The sequence below is a fragment of the Mus pahari genome, chromosome 5, assembly GCF_900095145.1.
Source record: "Mus pahari chromosome 5, PAHARI_EIJ_v1.1, whole genome shotgun sequence".
NCBI lineage: Eukaryota > Metazoa > Chordata > Mammalia > Rodentia > Muridae > Mus > Mus pahari.
In genome coordinates, this window is record NC_034594.1 from 82,241,288 (window position 1) to 82,255,604 (window position 14,317).

Genomic DNA, 14,317 nt, shown 5'->3' on the forward strand with positions numbered 1-14,317 from the left:
TTTCTTTCTTTCTTTCTTTCTTTCTTTCTTTCTTTCTTTCTTTCTTTCTTTCTTTCTTTCTTTCTTTCTTTCTTTCTTTCTTTCTTTCTTTCTAGATTTATTTATTTCATGTATGTGAGTACACTGTCGCTGTCTTCATACACACCAGAAGAGGGCATCAGATCCCATTACAGATGGTTGTAAGCCACCATGTGGTTGCTGGGAATTGATCTCTCTAGCTCCCCCCCCACTGCCATGTGTCTATTTCTATACCAATACCATACAGTTTTTTGTTTGTTTGTTTGTTTGTTTGTTTTTTAAATCACTATTGCTCTGTAATACAGCTTGAAGTCAGGGATGGTAATTCCTGGAGTTCTTTTATTGTTGAAAATTGTTTTGGCTAACATGGGATTTTGTTTTGCCAAATGAAGTTGAAAATTGCTCTTGAAATTTCTTTTATAATTCTGAAAGAATTATGTTAGAATTTTGACAATGGCATTAAATCTGTAGATTGTTTTGGTAAGATGGCCATTTTTCACTGTTCATCCCACTGATCCGTGAGCATGAGAAATCTTCATCTTCTGATGTCTTCCTCAGTTTTTCTTCGGAGACTTAAAGTTCTTGTCATATAAGTCCTTCACTTGCTTGATTAGAGTTACACAAAGATATTTCATAGTATTTGTGGTCATTGTAAAGGGTGTTGTTTCTCTAATTTCTTTATTGGCCTTTTTATTGTTTGTATAAAAGGACTACTACTGATTTTTTTTTTTTTTTTTGAGTTAATTTTGTATTCAGCCACTTTGCTGAAGGTGTTTATCAGCTGTAGGAGTTCTCTGCTAGAATTTTTGGGGTCACTTATACATACCATCATATCATCTGAGAAGAGCAATTTTGAATACTTGCTTTCCAATTTGTATCCCCTTGATCTCCTTTAGTTGTCTTATTGCTCTGGCTAGAATATTGAAGTACTATATTGAATAGATAGGGAGAAAGTAGGCATGTCTTGTCCCTGATTTCAATGAATTGCTTCAAGTTTTTCTCCATTTAATCTGATGTTGGCTATTGGCTTGCTATATATTGCTTTTACTATGTTTATATATACACTTTGTATCCCTGATCTCTCTAAGACTTTTAACATGAAAGGGTGTTGAATTTGTCAAAGACTTTTTCAGCATCTAATGAGATGATCATGTTTGTTTGTTTTTTGATTTTTTAAAGTTTGTTTATATGGTAGATTACATTGATGGATTTTTTTTCTTTTTCTTTTTCTTTTCTTCTTCTTCTTCTTCTTTTTTTTTGTTTCTTTTTTATTTTTTTGTTTTTCGAGTCAGGGTTTCTCTGTATAGCCCTGGCTGTCCTGGAACTCACTTTGTAGACCAGGCTGGCCTCGAACTCAGAAATCCGCCTGCCTCTGCCTCCCGAGTGCTGGGATTAAAGGCGTGCACCACCACACCCGGCTGATGGATTTTTATATATTGAACCATCCCTGCATCCCTGGGATGAAGCCTATTTGGTCATGGTAGGTGATGTTTTTGATGTATTCCTGGATTTAGTATTGAGTGGTTTTACAACAATGTTCATAAGATAAATCGGTTTGAAGTTCTCTTTCTTTGTTGAGTCTTTGTGTGGTTTAGGAATCAGGGTGACTGGCATCGTAGAATGAGTTTGCCAATGTTTCTTCTGTTTCTATTTTGTGGAATAGTTTGAAGAGTATTGGTATTAGCTCTTCTTTGAAAGTCTGGTAGAATTCTGTGCTAAATCCATCTGGTTTTGGGTGGAGAGATTTTAATGACTGCTTCTCTTTTCTTAGGGGTTATAGGGCTGTTTAAACAGTTTCCCTAAGCTTGATTTAACTTTGATACCTGGTATCGATCTAGAAAAATGTTTAGATTTTCCATTTTTGTGGAGTACAAGCTTTTGAAATAAGACCTAATGACTCTGAATTTCCTCATTGTCTGTTGTTATGTCTCTTTTTTTTCAGTTTGATTTTATTTATTTGAATACAGTCTGTCTGTCTTTTAGTTTGGCTAAGGATTTGTCTATCTTGTTGATTTTTCTCAAAGAACCAGCTCTTGGTTTTGTTGATTTTTTTTTTTTTGTATTGTTTTCTTTGTTTCTAATTTATTGATTTAAGCCCTGATTTTGCTTATTTCTTGTCATCTGCCATTCTTGGTTATAATATTTGCTTCTTTTTTCCTAGAGCTTTCAGATGTACTTTTAAATTGCTGGTATGAGAACTTTTTAATTTCTTTAAGGAGGCTATTTGTGCTATTTACTCTTTTCTTAGCACTGCTTTCTTTGTGTTCCATAAATTTGGGTGTGTTTTGCTTCCATTTTCATTGAATTCTAGAAAGTCTTCAATTTCTTACTTTATTTCTTCCCTGACCTAGAGATCTTTGAGTATAGAGTTTTTCAGTTTCCATCAATGTAGACTTTCTTGTGCTTTTGTTGTTATTGAAGTCCAGCTTTAATCTATGGTGGTCTGGTAGGATACAAAGCATTATTTCAATTTTCTTGTGTCTGTTGAGGCTTGATTTTTGGCTTACTATGTGATCATTTTTGAACAAGGTTCCATGAGGTACCAAGAAGGTATATTCTTTTGTGTTTCGGTGAAAGGTTCTCTAGATATCTGTTAGGTCCATTTGCTTTATAATGTTGGTTACTTTCATTATTTCTCTGTTTAGTTTGTGTCTGCATGACCTGTCAATTGGTAGGAGTGGGGTGTTGAAGTCTCCCACTGTTAATGTGTTGGGTTTGATGTGTGAATTAAACTTTAGCAATGTTTCTTTTACAAATGTGGGTGCCCTTGAGTTTGGGACATAAATGTTTAGAACTGAGATATCTTAGTAGTTTTTTTCCTTTTGATGAGTATGAAGTATTCTTCCCCATCCTTTTTGATTAATTTTGGTTCAAAGTCCATTTTAGTAGATATTAGAATTGGTACTTCAGTTTGCTTCTTGGTTCTGTTTGTTTGGAAAACTATTTTTTGCCCTTTACCCTGAGGTAATGTCTGTCTTTTTTCGCTGAGGTATGTCTCTTGTATGCAGCAGAATGATGGATCCTGTTTTCACATTCATTCTGTTAGCCTGTGGCATTTTATTGGGGAATTGAGTCCATTGCTATTGAAAGATATTAATCACCAGTGATTGTTAATTCCTCTTTTGATGTTGGTCATGTTAGTGTGTGCTCCTCTTGTTTTGCTTTTGCTGGTATGGAATTACTTACTGCGTTTTCTTAGGTGCAGTTATCCTCATTGGGTTGGAGGTTTCCTTCTACTATAGTCTGTAGGGCTGTATTTGTGGATAGATATTGTTTAAATTTGGTTTTGTCTTGAAATATCTTGTTTTCTCCTTGTATGGTGATTGAGGTTTTGTTGGGTATAGTAGTATAGGTTGCCTTCTGAGGTTTTTTTTTTTTTTAGAGAAGACATCTGTCCAGGCCCTTCTAGCTTTTAGAGTCTCTGTTGAAAAGTCACATGTTATTCTGATAGGTCTGCCTTTGTACATTTCCTGGACATTTTCCCTTTCAGCTTTAAATTTTTTTTGTTTACTTACGCATATGAGCATTCTATGTACATCTGTATGTCAGAAGCGGTCATTGGATTCCATTACAGATAGTCTTGAGCCACCATGTGGGTGCTGGGATTTGAACTCGGGACCTCTGGAAGAATAGCCATGCTCTTAGGTACTGAGTCATCTCTGCAGATCTTCCTTACAGCTTTTCATATTCTATCTTTGTTGTGAGATTTAGTGTTATGATATATAGTGGGAGGATTTTCTTTTTGGCCCAGTCTAATTGCTGTTATGTAAGTTTCTTGTTTGTTTATAGGCATTTCTTTCTTTAGTTTGGGAAAGTTCACAGAGCTGGGACTCTTCATATTCATCTATTCCTATTATTCTTAGGTTAGGTCTTTTCATGATATCCCAGATTACCTGGATGGTTTGTGCCAGGAACTTTTTAGATTCAACATTTTCTTTGATGTATCAGTTTCTTCTATTGTATCTTCTAGCCCTGAGATTCTCTTTTCCATCTTCTGCATTCTGTTGGTGATGCTTTCATCTGTTCCTCCTGTTCTCTTCCCTAGGTTTTCCATCTCTAGGATGTGTGTAGTTTGCTTTACCTGTCTTTGTTCTGGGAAGGCAACACTACCTGCCTCCTCCCAGCTTACCTTGAATCCTCGAATTAAAGACACACACACACACACACACACACACACACACACACACACACACTCTCACACACAGAGTTGTTCCTTTTCAACTTGCCTTCTTGGCACAATTGCTGGGCGCTGAAAAAGTACCCTTACCAATCTCTTATCTCTGTCTTTCCCACGTGCCCTAAACTTCAATTGCTAAACTCCCCTGAACACCTGCCTGTAGGAGCAGCCACCATCCACTGCTCCTCCTGAGACCTCACATGGTTGCCTGGTTCTCTCTCCTCCTCCTTCCTTGCATATCCATTTCTTCCCAGGACCTTGTTTTCTTTACTGACAGATCAAGAACCAATTGGGGAACAGGACCTCAGCATCAGAACTATCCTTATACCAGGATTCCCTCAGTTTGTGTTTTTTTTTTATTGCTTCTATTTCCATTTTCAGGCTTTGAAAAGTTGTATTCGTTTCCTTTACCCATTTAATTGTCTTTTCCTGCATTTCTTTAAGGAATTTATTTTCTCTCTAAAGACCTGTTTCATCTGTATAAAATTGGATTTAAGGCTATTTTGTTATCCTTTAGTTGTGTTAGGATATTCAGGGCTTTCTGTAGATGTGTAGCTATGCTTTGAAGGTATCTTATTGCCCTGACTTTTGTTGCTTGTGTTCTTTTGAGGGCCTTTAGCCATCTAGTTGTCCTTGGATGTTTCTCTTGTTGCAGGTATTGGGAGAGGGCCTTATCTTGATCCTCTTGTGGCCAGCCACTCATGGGTATCTTTGGGCTGGACATTCCCTAGGATTGCTCATTATGTGCTGCAGATTACTTACTCAGGACAGTCTTGTGTCCCCTGAAGAAGGACTCATCTACAATCCAGTTTTTGTTTAAGCTTTCATTGTTTCTGGATTTAACATGAACACATTTCTTGTTGGTGCCCTTTGTTTGGTGTCTTCCTTTTCTGATCTATTTTCATAATGTCACAAGGTATTCTAAAACTCACTCTGTTCATGTTACTACTCTCCTGCTGAAAAGTCCTCACTGAACAACCATCTCCCAATAAATACCTTAGCCATAAGTGATATTCTCTTATGAAATTTCCATGTTATGGGGTATGGTGAGTAGGGAAGACATCAGTTAGTGTTCCCAAACTTGGAAGACAGAGGCATGACTTTTATTATTTATGACATCTTAGTTTTATGACTCATACTGTTCATATAGTGCATTTTATAGTATCCTAAGCACCTAACATACTGTTGCGACACAGAAAACTTCAGGACCTATTTCTTTTGGGGGAATGGGTAGGAGGGAGAAGCTTTTAGGGTAAAAACAGATCTTGGGGCTGGAAATGACTGACTTTAGGAGTGCAGTATGCACCTTGTATATTTGTGATGTAGTTTTTTAAAAATGTATTTTTATATTTGGAACCTCCTAAATTTAAAGAGAATATACAAGAGGAAGTATAACTGAAAGACCCCTGTTCTGAGGAGACCCTCGCTCAAGTCCTGGGATGAGATGAGGCCCCAATAACTCGAGAGAAACCATTCTTGATGCAATATGCATGAGGTTTAATCGGGAAAATCAGCATGCTGAGGTTGAGCTCATAGGAGATCGACCCTCAGCAGTTGCAATTGAGGGCTTTTAAAGGAAAGGGGAGGATAAGTCCACAAAGAATGGGGAAGCTGAGTAAACATTACAGCTCATCTCTTTCAGAAGAGTTACAGGCTATCTTTGGCAAACATTCTTGGTCCACAAAGAATGGGGAAGCTGAGTAAACATTACAGCTCATCTCTTTCAGAAGAGTTACAGGCTATCTTTGGCAAACATTCTTGGTGGGGAAACTAAGTAAACATCATAAGAGTGGGGATGATGTATTGCAGCTCCTCTCCTACGGAAGAGTTACAAGTTATCTTTGGCAAACATTTTTAGTCCCTTACACAATGAGTCAGGTGCCAGGGTGGGTCAGTTGCGATGAGCCAGTTTTAGTGGTCTTCAATGTCTCAGACTGAAGGTGAAAGAACAGAGAATTCTATGCTGGATTTTGTTTCTAGGGGTCTAAAAACACATTGAGTTGGGGGTCTTACATTCCCCACTCCTTCTAGTAAATAGTTCTAATCTTAGAACTAGACACTATTTTCTCCCTGACGCACTTGATGCTTTAGGGCATGGTACTGTTGTCTCAAAACTAAAGGCACTGTACCAAGTCTTGCTTTAATAAAGGCAACTAGTCTGTCTAACACATATGGACCTATAGTTAGAAGCAGAAGCAAAATTAAAAGGGATCCCATAAGGGTAGAAAGTAGGGTGATCAAAAGTACAAGATAAGGGCTTTTTCACGAGTCTCAAGGGTTTCTGCACAGTGGTGTCTAATGTAGACTGAATCTCCAACTTGGAAGCGATGTAGGGCTTGCAGGTCTCCTTTTCTTGATTAGGCCTTCTGGAGTTGCTTCCATGTTTGCTGTCTCACCCACTCGAGCGCCTTGAGTCTAGAGAACAAAGGCTGGGAAAGCAGTACGTCAGCACTATGTACAGAGGCTGTTTTTACCAGTGGAGGGGGCCCTCTATAGAGTAATATATGGGGGTTCAGTCCAAACTGTCCAGGGGTGTTTCTAACCCTGAAGAGCAAAGGATAGGAGAGCTATCCAATCATTAGCACCAGTCTCCGCTGTCAATTTGGTAAGGGTCTCTTTAATGGTTCTATTTATCCTCTCTACCTGGCCTGAGCTTTGGGGCCTGTATGCACAATGTAACTTTTAATTAATCCCCAATATCTTGGCCAGTCCCTGACTTACCTTAGGAAGTAGCTCTTGAACTGGAAGTTGAAGATGTCTTGAGAATAGTGAGGGTATTTATTAATTTGAATTTTCTCTGATGTTGTATTCTGTGGCAACTCTGTTAAGGGCTCTGCTGTTGTTTTGCTTTGAGAAACAGATTTCTAAGAGGCATTGTTGTCTTGGTCAGTGCTCTATTGCTCTGAAGAGATGATATGACTGCAGCTCTTATAAGAGGTTGGTAGTATACTGGTAGCCAGGGTTCTGGAGAAGTTGAGAGTTCTGCATCTGACTCCATAGGCAGCAGGAGGAGAGAGCCTCTGGGTCTGGCTTGGGCCTTTGAAAATTCCAAAGCCCTCCTCCAGTGACACAGTTCCTCCAACTAGCCATCTCCTTATCTTTCTAGAATTGAAATTTGTGAACCTATGGGGGCCATTCTTATTTACACTAGTATGATTGTATATTCTTAGAAGTACATATGTATTTGTTCAAGTTAAGTTTATTCTTTAGTGGGCTCTTGCAGGTATCTTATTAAACTTTTATTACTGCATCCTAGTTAATACATAGACCAGGCACCCAGGAAAAAGAGTAATGCAGAATGTGGGATATCTTTTAGTTTATTGACTTACCATCCAGAGCTTGATGGTATGGTTAGGTTTAGAGTCGTATCTTAGCATTTTGCTCATGATATGTAATGGAAATACTTTAAAGAACTGTTCTCACTCCTGTGTCACTGGGAAGTTAGCTGTGGCTTGTACATCTTCAGTTCAGGGGAGGATCTTTGTGGTTGTAAAAACTCAAAGGGTGGTTAGACTTTGTAATTATCTGGTTGTACTCATATATAATTAGATCCTGCTGTGCTTCTATTTAAGACCTCCAGGGGTTTCCCATTGTACTGAGAATGGGACACAAACACCCCAGCAGGTCACCAGCATCTGCTCTCTCTCAGACCTGGTACTTCTCTTTTTCCTTGCTTCAGCCACAGCCTCTGGCCCCCAAGTGCACCCCAGCCCAGGCCTTTATACTTTTGTTCTAATCTGTTTCTGCCATTTCTGTTTTTACTCCTCTTTCTTTAGACCTGTATACCCTTTTCAGGTGTGAGATCATTGTTAACCGCCTGAGAAAAGGTCTTTATCAGTCTCTGCTTCCCAGTAGTAAGTAGCCCCTGTTCCATTGGGCTACTTTTATTGTCTCCTTAATACACGGCAAACTCTCGTAGGTCAGTGGTCCTCTGGACAGCCTTTATGTTTCTGCTTGCTTATCCAATCACTGTGATGATGTCCCTGTACAAGTAAAACATGATGGCTGTTCCCTAAGTGCTAGAAGAGATGACCGGCATCCTCATAATTATTCTCATTGAAATAAAGTGACTTGTCAAAGCCACTTGTGACTAAACAGGTACTAATTCACATAGTTGCCATTTAGATTACTCAATAATTGATCTATCTTTTCATTATGCAGTCCAGAATTCAGTTACTGTAGAAACAGATCGTCTTGTGTCTGGAGCTGGTGTCTCTATGTAGGGCCTGTCTTACATTTGATTTGCTGTGTTGTGATTTCACTTCCTTCCAGCTGTTTAAGATAGATGGCTGAATAATAATTGTCTTTTTAAGAAATTTATATTAATTCCAAGACATTGAAGACTTCTTTAAATGTTGCTGCTGTGTGCTGGATTCTTGTTGAAACACACTGAGAACTCCAGAACCAGAGTCAGGAAGCTCAGGCTCCCTTGTGATTCTGCTGGTACCAGCTCCACAGGAGAAGCTCCTGGCTTGCACTTCCCTGATTCATAGCATAGTAGGGTTAAATAAAATGATTGCAAATATCTGTTTTTTTTTTAACAGTATGTAATTATGTAATTCTGGACATAATCCAGTCTTTTATTTATTTATTTATTTATTTATTTGCATTGGTATTCAGTAGCTATGATAGTTTTCCAGAGAGCATTAAGCTTTTGCAAGAGTGAAAAGTCGAGTTTGTTTCATGTAGCTGAACATAAAAACATCTGAGGAATCCAGAAATGGCTACTTGTATTCTTTCACTTCAGATGTCACTTGTTTCTGGCAGTAGCTGTAGTAAGGATACCATACATGATTTATGGAAGCGCTGACTTGGAAATAGACCCTGTTAGTTAACTAAATAGTAACAGTTATCTTTAGGGAGCTTATTTGACTTTACCATTGTTCAAGGATCCCCACTGTGTTCTTTGGTGAGAAATAATTTTGGATAATATATGTAATTTTAGCTTAATGTGTCCGTTTATTTTAAAATAAAAATCCATTATAAAGAACTTACAAATTAAAACATCACAGAGCTAGATTGACATAGCTGTTAGGGGTTATTTTATAATTGTTGCAGTTTTATCTTAACCTGGATAGCTCCCAAGTAATTTAGACAGAACTTACTAGATTTAACAGTTTTAAGGCACAGCACTGAGCAGTATTAATCTATTTTAACCCTGTAAAGTAATTTGGCTACCTCACAACCAAAATCCCCAAGATACTTGAATTTTATGGCTTTCTCTGTGCCATCTGTTGTCTTTTGATGTCTCCTGGACCCTTTCCCTCCAGGCTGAATTCTCACTTCCTCTCTTTCCCTCCCTGCCCCTGGCTGGGAGGAAGTCCAGCCCTGCTCTCTCCCTTGCTTAGTCATTGGGTGATGAATTCTTTATTGACCAATCAGAGAATAATTGGAGAGCAATGTTTACACAACATTGAGGCAGAAATTCTCAGAATAAGGATTGCAACCATATATGGGAGCACAGAAGTTGGCATTTGAACAATACAAGGACAATCTTTCCATAGGGCACTATGTAAACATTATGCATACACACACAGCAACTCAATGAGTCTGCACATCTCAGTGAACTTGTGTACAATTAAACAACACTTCAGAAAGCCATAGAGCTTCTCTTCAGATTTTATACTTTCACTGTCAAATAGCTTTGTATTCACTTATATCTGTATATCTGTCACCAAACCAAAAATACATCAAAACCAAAACAAACCAAAACAAAACGACCCTAAATTTCTACAACAGTTAAAGCTAGAAAAATAATCAGATTTGTATTCTCCTTCAGAACTCATGTGTGTCCTGTATGTTCTTCATTCTATTCCCCCCCCACATGATATTATTCTTTCTTATTCCCCCTGCTGCATGTGATGTTTCCTACATGTCCATATGCACAATACTTTGCAATTTTTCTCTTCCTGACATTGGTGGCTTTGCTTAATACTATACATTCTAAGTCTATCCATTTTCTTTACAATTTTGTGATTTCATTTTTCTTTAGAGAATAGTATTCCATTTTATATCATTTACCAGGTTTTCAGTATCCATTCATCTGTTGACAGACAGCTAGGCGGGTTCCATATCCTTGCTGCATTACAAATACAGAAACAATAAATACAAGGGTAAAAATATCTCTGAGGTGGGATATGGAGTTCTATGGGTATATGCCCAAAAGTGGCATAGCTAAGTTATGTAGTAGTTCTATTTAAAATTTTTTGAGCAATTTCCAAACTGAATTCCATAAAAGCTATATTAATTTGCATTCCCACCAGCAGTGGATAAGGTTAATTTTTTAATAATTCCTTTTTGTAAATTACATATTGTTTGTTTGTTTGTTTGTGGGCCAGGGTTTCTCTGTATCCTTGGTTGTCCTGGAACTCACTTTGTAGACCAGGTTGACCTGAAACTCATAGAGATCTACCTGCCTCTGCATCCAAGTTCTGCAATTAAAGGATCATGCCACGAGCTTAGCTACATACCAATTTTAAGAAACATTACAGAATACTGTGTTCTATTCTATATTCTGTATTGCAGTAGCCCTCACAACCTGTTGACTTACCTTTTATTATATGATAATGTCCTTTCACAACCTTCTGATAGGGTGGGACAGAAGAAAATTTGAAATGCAAATGGAATCCTTAACAAGGTATTGCCAGTAATTTTAACCCTTTGAGGTTGTGTGCCAAACATGCATTTAGAGGTGACAGGTAGTTTATGCTTGTCAATTGAGAATCCTGGCTTTAGAATAAAAATAGTCTTAGTCTGAAGATTGGCTCTATCATTTATTGGCTATTGAGGTCTGAGAAAATGATGTAACTTAAAAAAACAAAAACAAAAACTTTATATTTAAAGTGAGATTGGTAATATTTGCCTAATAGGATTTTGTGATGACTTAAAAGCTGTTTCATAGACACTCAGTAACTAGTGGTTTTAGAAAAATGTAGCTGGGCAGTGGTGGTGCACGCCTTTAATCCCTGCCCTTGGGAGGCAGAGGCAGAAGCAGAGGCAGAGGCAGGCGGATTTCTGAGTTCGAGGCCAACCTGGTCTACAGAGTGAGTGAGTTCCAGGACAGCCAAGGCTACACAGAGAAACCCTGTCTCGGAAAAAAACAAAATAAAACAAAAAACAAACTGTAAATGTGGGCCAGAGGGATGGCACAGCACTTGATTTTCCTGCAGAGGACTGGAGTTGGTTTCTAGTGTAGCACTCACTGCTGGCAGCTCACAGTCACCTGGAAATCCAGCTTCATGGGATCTGACGCCCTCTTCTGGCCTCTGAGGGCACCCACACATATACAGAAATAAAAATTAAAATAAATATTTTTAAAAGAAAAACTGAAGTGTTAGTTTAAACAGTTGTAACTTTGGTGTTGTTTTGGGGCAGTGTTGTATTTCTGTCCTGCTCACTGTACTGGATAGTTTATGTCAACTTGACACAAGCTAGAATCACCCGAGAAGAGGGAACGGAGGACTCCTCTCTATCAGACTAACCTGTAGGCATGTGTGTGGCGGTGCCACCCGGGTATCTGTGGGGCCTGGGCTTTGTAAGAAAGTACGGTAAAGTGAGCCATGGGGAGCAAGGCAGTAAGTAGTACTCCTACACGGTCTCTGCTTTGTTCCCATGTGTCTTCCCTCTGTGATGGAGTACAAGTTGTAAGCTGAAATACTCGAATTGCTTTGCTCAGTATTTTATCAGAGTAACAGAAAGCGAATGAGTGCATTTACCTAAGCTGCTTCTGAGCCTACGTCTGGACAGCAGACAACTAGGAGTTTGCACTGTTTGCACAGATCCCGTTCTTCCTTGCTAGTTGGGAATGCTGTCTTCTTTCTGTCCACCTTGGCTCTGTGTCCTGAGCAGTAGCTTTGCTCCTAGTTCTCCATCAGGCCCTCCTTGCTGTGGCCTGCTGTGGCCTGTTCCTGATTGCAGTCTGACTCTGAGATCCTCTTCTGGCTTCACCTGAAAACCAGTATAGCTAGAGGTAGGTAAATGTATGATCTCAGTTTCTTTAGATTTGAGACACACTTTTCTTAGGACTATTCTTTAAACTTGAAGGTTTGTTAAAGCAGTCTCATGAAGAGAAAGTGATTTGCTCTGTTTGCTGGAAAAGAATGTATAGTCACAGATTTTACACAGCTAGCACAGTTAGCTTGGGATATGCTTGAGAAGTGTTCAGTTGTGAATTCTGACGCTTGGCTTCTCTGAGAAGCTGAGCTGCACAACTGTGGAGTGCGAGGTGCCAGTTGCCGCTGTCACAGCTCTCCGGGGCAATGCCACAGTCAGCTCTGTGTCATTGTCACCACTCTCTGTGTTTCTGGTGGGACCATGGCCTCTCTGTTGTCCTAAGGTCTCTTGTAATGGTGTATTTTCGGTCACACGTATGATTTCATGCTTTTCAGACACTAAAGGGTTTGGTGCGTGACAAACATTTAAACAGATGTTTTCTTTCTATTTCACTTTGCCAGGACCCATCTGTTCAGAGGATCTTAGCAAATTTGTATGATTTTGCCCATTTGAACATTTGCTTATGATTTTTGTTTACATTTACAAGGGAAGATATAAACCCCAGATTATAAATTATTATCATTTACATTTGAAGTAAAAAAAATATGGTGGACAAAGGAATTCAATGTGGTAGTTTCACTTGATTGAATTTTGATATTGAAATGTGTTCGAAAATTAAAACTGGTTACAATATTATCATCTGAAACTATTAAAATGATGTGACTATGTATGAATGTTTGACCATTGTTGTCACTCCTAGCCACAGTTTTTGGTAAAAGGATACTCACCTCCCTAAGCAAAATCCAAGGATGGGTAAGCCCTGTACATAAATAGTATTTTTAGGAAATCTTTACATATCCCTATATATACGTTAAATTATCTCTAGATAATTACAAATTCTAGTAGAATGTAAGTAGTTGTCATGTTGCATTGTTCATGGAATCATGAGAATACAAAGTAGTATGAACATGTTCAATACAGATGTAACAGTCCTACCTCCCCCTGAGTAATTTAGAATCCCCTGAATTAATCTGTGGATGCAATTGTGTGGCTATAGAGTTTGTGAAGAACTACTGTAAAAATGATGGACTTGTGCTTGCTAGTTATAGTGTTCATTAATATCTCAGTACAGTACAGACATCATATGCAAATTTTACTTGCATAAATTTAGATATATGACCTCTACCTTTCACATTAAGTATGTTTTGTAAATATAAGGGATATATTTATAAAGGGATATATTTATGTAAATATAAGGAATATAAGAAAACTTTAAAAATGATAATTTTATTCTATTCATTGATTCAAGTATCTATCTCTAGTTTACAACTTGCTTATACATTTTTCAGGATTGGAGAAGTAACAAGGAATCATGGCTTTTCATATTGTTGAAGATGGTATATATAAAGAACGATGTAGTGGTTTTCATGGATTAACTCATATGTTTTTGCACAAAAAGCTTTTTTTAATCCATTGGTCTACTTTTAGATGCATATGCTAGAATTAAATAAATTTATTAGATATATAATATATATTTATATTACATATAAATATATAGGCAGGGGTGGGCATCTTGGCACTTGTGGATGTAATAGACAATTTACGAGAGTTACTTCTGTCCTTTTACCATGTGGATCCGGGGATCCAGCTTTTCTTCAGGGATTAAACTCATGTCACCAGGCATTCAGGTGACTCCACATCCTGACCATTTAGATAGATTCTGATTCTCAGATGTCATTAGTTTTAATGATGTTTATGAGGGTCTCTTGAGTAGTTTAGTGGTCAATACAACACTGTTCTTGCAGAGAATGTAAATAGTATGTGTCAATGGTGCTCACGTAAAGCTTGCTGAGGTGTAGTCTCTAGAGTTAAAAGATGTCTTACCTATAGTTACTAGATGCTAGATGTTGATTTTGTTCCTTAGGTCTTGAGGTGCCACATATAACAATTATTACAGAAAGTATGTGTTACATTCATCCATGGATAGCATCACTAAGAATGGCACACTGATGCTTTAAAGAAAAACTTTCTGCTTTTTTTACTTTGAGTTTTTCCCCTCCCTTCCCCTCCTCTCCCCTCCCCTTCCCTTCTCTCCCTTCCCCTTCCCTTCCCCTTCCCTTCCCCTTCCCT

At 38.2% G+C, this 14,317-nt stretch overlaps 1 protein-coding gene across 1 annotated transcript in view; it reads left to right on the forward strand.

Annotated features, from left to right (window-relative positions):
• The window catches only part of Phlpp1 (PH domain and leucine rich repeat protein phosphatase 1), a 214,916-nt gene that overhangs the window by 45,575 nt on the left and 155,024 nt on the right, over positions 1-14,317 (forward strand). The gene's annotated exons all lie outside the window — the stretch shown is intronic.